The sequence below is a fragment of the Physeter macrocephalus genome, chromosome 10 (assembly GCF_002837175.3).
Source record: "Physeter macrocephalus isolate SW-GA chromosome 10, ASM283717v5, whole genome shotgun sequence".
Lineage (NCBI taxonomy): Eukaryota > Metazoa > Chordata > Mammalia > Artiodactyla > Physeteridae > Physeter > Physeter macrocephalus.
Window position 1 is genome coordinate 74066871 of NC_041223.1, and position 5759 is coordinate 74072629.

The window sequence follows — 5759 nt, forward strand, 5'->3', positions numbered from 1 at the left end:
GGAGCTTGGAGAGTGCATCCCCATGGGCTCCATATTCACCCCATATCTCAGCCATATCCCTCTGTCCTGTCTTTGAACTCAGGAAAATGAGCTCTCTTGTCCACAACATAGGCTCCAGATTCACCTCATATCTCAGCCATATCACTCTGTCCAGTCTTGAACTCAGAAAAATGAGCTCTCTTGTCCACAACATAGGCCTGGTCCTGTTGGTATTAGGATTTTTTAATTTAGGCATCCTGGGATAGCAGCTTTTAGGCCTGAGAAGGAACAGCTCAGGAGTGTACAACAATTTCAGATGAAACTAATATTCAATGACTATCTCTAACTCCGCAGTTGTTGACATCTATTAGTCATTATTCTCCTGGTTTTAGCTCTGATGTGGGGATTACAGAGGAGTAAATATTTAAATCTTCATAATCTGTGCATTTGTAGCTTCGGTATCATTACTGACCCATAGTTTTTATGGTTTGGGAAGAGTTATTGATTTCATGTATCATGTAAAGGATTCATCATGATGATAGGGCAATTAAGATTACAATAATGGATGGTAAATTGTTCACATTTTCTCTACCTGTGCATCTATTGTATGTATATGAGTTAGTTTAGTTGTCAATATTAGTGAAATAGTATAGAGGACTAGAGAACTTCTTTTAAAAATCACTATTAATGTGTGTGATGAAAATGTAAAAGTTCTTCCATAATCGGTGATGTTGTATCTTGAGAGCCTAGATGAAATTGATACGCCTGAGTGATATACAGGATTTTAGCCTCTGATTTAAGTTTGACAAAGCTACATCACTTTTTAGTTTTATCTCATTTATTGAGAAAGACATAATTGTTATGGTGTTGGCTTGAAAGTGGTTGAAAAGGACTTGAGACCTTCCTTATTTTACATTTACATAGGTAGGATCTTGAAACATAGGATATGTTGGAGGGCATTCGTGTAACCATTCTAGGTTAGGAGTAGCAATTTCCAGTGCTAAGACTTCTTGTTTAGATGCAAATGTTTTTCAAAATATGAAGATTATTATTAGCATTACTGCTGCTACTGAGATGAGTGAGCCGAAAGACAAAATATTTCATGTTGTGTGTGCCTCAGAGTACTGAGACTAACATAATGACATCCCTGAGAGGCCAGAAAGTGCTTCGGGAAGTCATATTTACTACTACAAATATACTTGTGAAGTGAATTTTTGCTCATGCTGAGTTAACTGTATAACCTGAGAATAGTGGGAATCAGTGTAGGAAGCCTCTTATAATAGTGAAGACAGCTCCCATGGACATTAGGTCATAGAAGTGTGCTACTATATAGTATGTATCCTAGAGGACAATGTCCGGGGATGAGTTGGCTAAGATGATTCCTGTCCAACCTCCTACTGTAAAAAGAAAAACTAAAACCTAAAACTCATAATATAGTGGGAGGTCATATAATATTACCTCTGTGAGCAGTTGCTAACCAGGGACTTCCCTGGTGGCGCAGTGGTTAAGAATTCGTCTGCCAATGCAAAGGACATGGGTTCGAGCCCTCGTCTGGGAAGATTCCACATGCCACGGAGCAAATAAGCCTGTGCCCCACAACTACTGAGCTTGCGTCCTAGAGCCTGCGAGCCACAACTACTGAGCCCATGTGCCACTACTGAAGCCCGCACGCCTAGAGCCTGTGATCTGCAACAAGAGAAGCCACCACAGTGAGAAGCCCGCACACCACAACAAACAGTAGCCCCTGCTCACCACAACTAGAGAAAGCCCACGTGCAAGCCCACGCACCTAGGGGCCGTGCTCTGCAACAAAGGAAGCCTTTGCAATGAAAAGGCTGTGCACCGCAACGAAGAGTAGCTGCCGCTAACTGCAACCAGAGAAAGCCCACTCCTGTAGGGATAGAAGTAATTACAGTAGCTTTTACAAAGTATGCTCTTGAGTGGACAGCTATCCCTATGGTAAATATATGATGGGCCCACAAGAGATATCCTAAAAGGCCAGTGTACATGACTCATACTATTCCCAAATAGCTGAAAGGCACTTTTTGTCCTAAATAGTATGTAATGATATGTGAGTTTATAACAAACCCTGGTAGGCCATGAATACAGACTTCAGGGTGACCAAAGAATCAAAATAGGTGTTGGTATAGGATTCGGTCTTCTCCTGCAGGGTCAAAGAAAGTAGTGTTGAAATTTCTATCTCTTAACAGTATGGCAATTCTGGCTGCTCGGACTGAGAGTTGTAATTATAGTAATATGGCTATAGTTGGGGAAGATTAAACAAATAATGGTGTTTGGTATTGGGATCTGACTGCTGGTTTTGTATGAAAGACTATAGTATTAAAAACAATAGCACCAAGAATTGAAGAGACACCTGCTAAATGTAAGGAGGAAATGGTTAGGTCGACAGAGGCTCCTGCGTGGACCAGATTGCAGGCTAGATCTGAATACACGGTCCACTGGTACCAGAACCATCTTCTACTATTGGTGATATGAGTAGGAGTAAGAATGATGGGGGAAGTAGTTAAAAGTTTACATGATTTATTCAGGGAAATGCTACCTCAGGTGTCTGAGTTATTAGTGGCCCAAGTGAATTTTCAAACCCTGCAATATAATGGGTACAACTATAAAGAAAATTATTACAAGTGCAGAGACTCTTATGACCACGGTACAGATTTGGGCATCTCCAAGTAGTGCTCCAGGTTAGCATAGCTCAGCCTGGATTAATATACTTAAGGTGCTGCCTCCTACTCCACCTCAAGCACCAAATAGTAATTATAAAATGCCGATATCTTTGTGATTTGTTGAAAATCATCAGCAGTGTATGAACAGAGGTAAAATGACTGAGCTAGCATTCGACTGTAAATCTAAAGACAGAGATTGAACCCTCTTTCTCGCAAACCCTGTGATGAATCAACAAATTTAATTGTAACTTCACAGAAGCAGCTTCAATTCTGCCGGTGATTTTCCTGCCTTTTTTTTTCTTTTTTTCTTTCTCAAATGAAGGAGAAGTAGACTGAAGCCAGTTGACTAGAGGATTTGTCTGTTAACTAAAGTTTCCTGGGGTTAAAACTCATCAGTCTCGTAAAGATTTGGCTTAATTACAATGCTTGCTTTACATTCCATTGATGTAGGATGAAGTCTTGCAATTCTTATTTTTAGGAATTAAGTAAATTTTATTTGTTTAGGGTTTTGAAAGCTCTTGGTCTGAACTAACCTAAATTCCTAGTCCAGCACCGATAGAATGGGTGTTATGTGTAGTAATAGTCTGGGTATTATGATCAGTAATGATAGGAAGGTTATTTCTTTGAATGTTCAAATTGTTTTGTTTTTGTGTTGTTTAATGAAGGGAATACAGTTAGTGATGTGGAGTATGTCAGCTGCCAGTAGAAATATATGCTGAGGACTGCTATGATGGCTATTAGTGTTGGTAGAATGATGTTGTCATTTTTGTTATCTCTTGGATAAGTATTCATTTGGGTAAAAACCCTGATAGTGATGGGCTATGTCCTAATCATACTATAATGGTGAGGAAAAGGATTGTGATGGGAGGTGTTTTACCTCATGTGTGTGATATTGATACTGTTGTAGTACCTAATCTTGGCATAAATAATAAGAAGATAGTGTTGTTATGATATAAATTAGTATGTTTAGGATTGTTATAATCTGAATATACATTATCATAGCTGTTATTCATCTTACATGGGCAATTGATGAGAAGAGTGTAATTTTTTCCAGGTGAGTATGGCTAAGTCTGCCTCAGCCTCCAGCTACGACTTAAAATATCACTATGATTAATAGTATATTTAGGTTGATGGATGGTGACATGTGATATAAAACTGATAAGGGTGCAATTTTATCATGTTGTTAGCATCAGGTCTGCTGTTCATGGGATGCCTTGTGTGACTTCAGGCACTCAGAAGTGAAATGGAGAAAGTCCTACTTTTATGACAAGGGCGATTGTCATGAGGGTGGATGCTGCTGGATTAAAGATTTTTGTTATTCATTGTGTTCTTTGACCAGAGTATATTAGATTAATGATAATAACCATTATAAGAAGTATTGGTGTGGTGTATTGTTTTAGGAAATATTTCTTGGATGCTTCTGTCGCTTATGGGTTCATGTTTTTTATTAGAATGGGGATACCATTAACCAGTGTGAGCTTGTTATACAATTATATTTGCTGAGATAATGGTCAGTAGAATGATAGTAAAAAGAATGAGAGTTTATTAGTACAGGAAGGATATACGACAACATTTTGGGGGTATGGGCCTGAAGCTTACTTAGAGAACCTTAGTGTATAGCATGTGGTGTAATGTGGTAGCATGGAGAATGTAAAATTCTTAGGAAGAATTCAATTCCAGGAATAAGAGCATTGAAACCTCTATGAATTACTCTATCAAAGTAACTCTTTTGTCAGACATATTTCTTAAGTTTGTGGTGGGTTGCCTGGTATGATGACAGGTAGTGAAAACTCTCATATATATCGGGCTAATGTTAGTAGTAAAAAAATTTTTATAAGAGATGTAGACGTTGATCATATCAAAATTGTGGGTAGGATGCTCAAATTCATAAAAAGGAGATTGTTAGATGTGTTTTAATGATGACTTCGGCTGTATATAATCCTGGCACCTAGGGATTGTCAAATGCTCCTAAAAATGGATTGTTGTGGAAATGTTTATTATAAGGAAATTGACGTATCCTCTAGGAAGAACGGGGTGAATGGGCCTGCTACATTTTCTACATTGAAGACATACACAGGTTTTGATTCTACTTCTGTTAAATCAAGTGGGGCTTCATTGGATTTCTGCTACTGCGGAGATAATCAAATTCTGAGTAGGGGTCAGGACAAAATTAGTCATAGGTGTTCTTGTGTAATAATTACTGCTGAACGTGTAAATGATCCATTTATCAGTAAGACTGAGAATAGAATAACTGCTACATTACTTCATATGAGATTGTCTATGCTACTGTCCCTCGATCTCCAGTGTGTGAGTATTTTGAAAGTGAATCTCATCCAGAACTGAGGATGGAATAAATGGCTAGGTGTGATATGGCTAATATAAATAATATGCCTACATTTATATTAATTAGTGGATAAGATATGGGAAGAGGAATTCATGTTGTGAGAGCCAGGGTTAAGGCTAGCATTGGGGCAATAATATATAAATTGATGATGTTGAATGACATAGTGGTTCTTTAATAAGTAATTTGAATGCCTCAGCAATGGGTTGTAATAATCCATGGGGCCTGATGATTTTTGGCCCTTTCTGGATTTATATATAGCCTAGGATTTTCCATTTAGTTAATATGAGGAATGCTATGGTGAATTAAATTGGGTAATTTGTGAAAGAATGTTGATTATAAACATATTCTTAAGAAGAGGATATGAACCAGTGCAGATAAAGCTTTCAGTTTTACATAATTACCGGGCTCTGCCACTGTAACAAACCCTGTTCTACAGTAGGGCATGTATAAATTAATTGAATGTAGATTATATCATCATTTAGTTTCAAGGCATTTTGTAAAGTAAGCCGTATTGCTCTTGTCCTTTCATACTGGAAGAAATCTGAAATAGACAGAAACCAACCAGGATGACTCCAGTCTGAACTCAGATCACGTGAGATTTTAATCGTTGAACAAAGAGACAATTAATAGCAGTTATACCATTGAAATGTCATGATCCAGCAACAAGGTCATAAACCATATTGCCGATATGAGCTCCAGAATACAATTACACTGTTATCCCTAGTAAAACTTGTTCCGTTGATCAGTGTTTTA

The 5759-nt window shown here is 38.0% G+C and overlaps 1 pseudogene; it reads right to left on the bottom strand.

Moving 5' to 3' along the window:
- Positions 1 to 222: 222 nt before the first annotated feature.
- LOC114486998 (cytochrome c oxidase subunit 2-like) overlaps positions 223 to 5759 on the bottom strand; it is a 10593-nt pseudogene continuing 5056 nt past the window's right edge.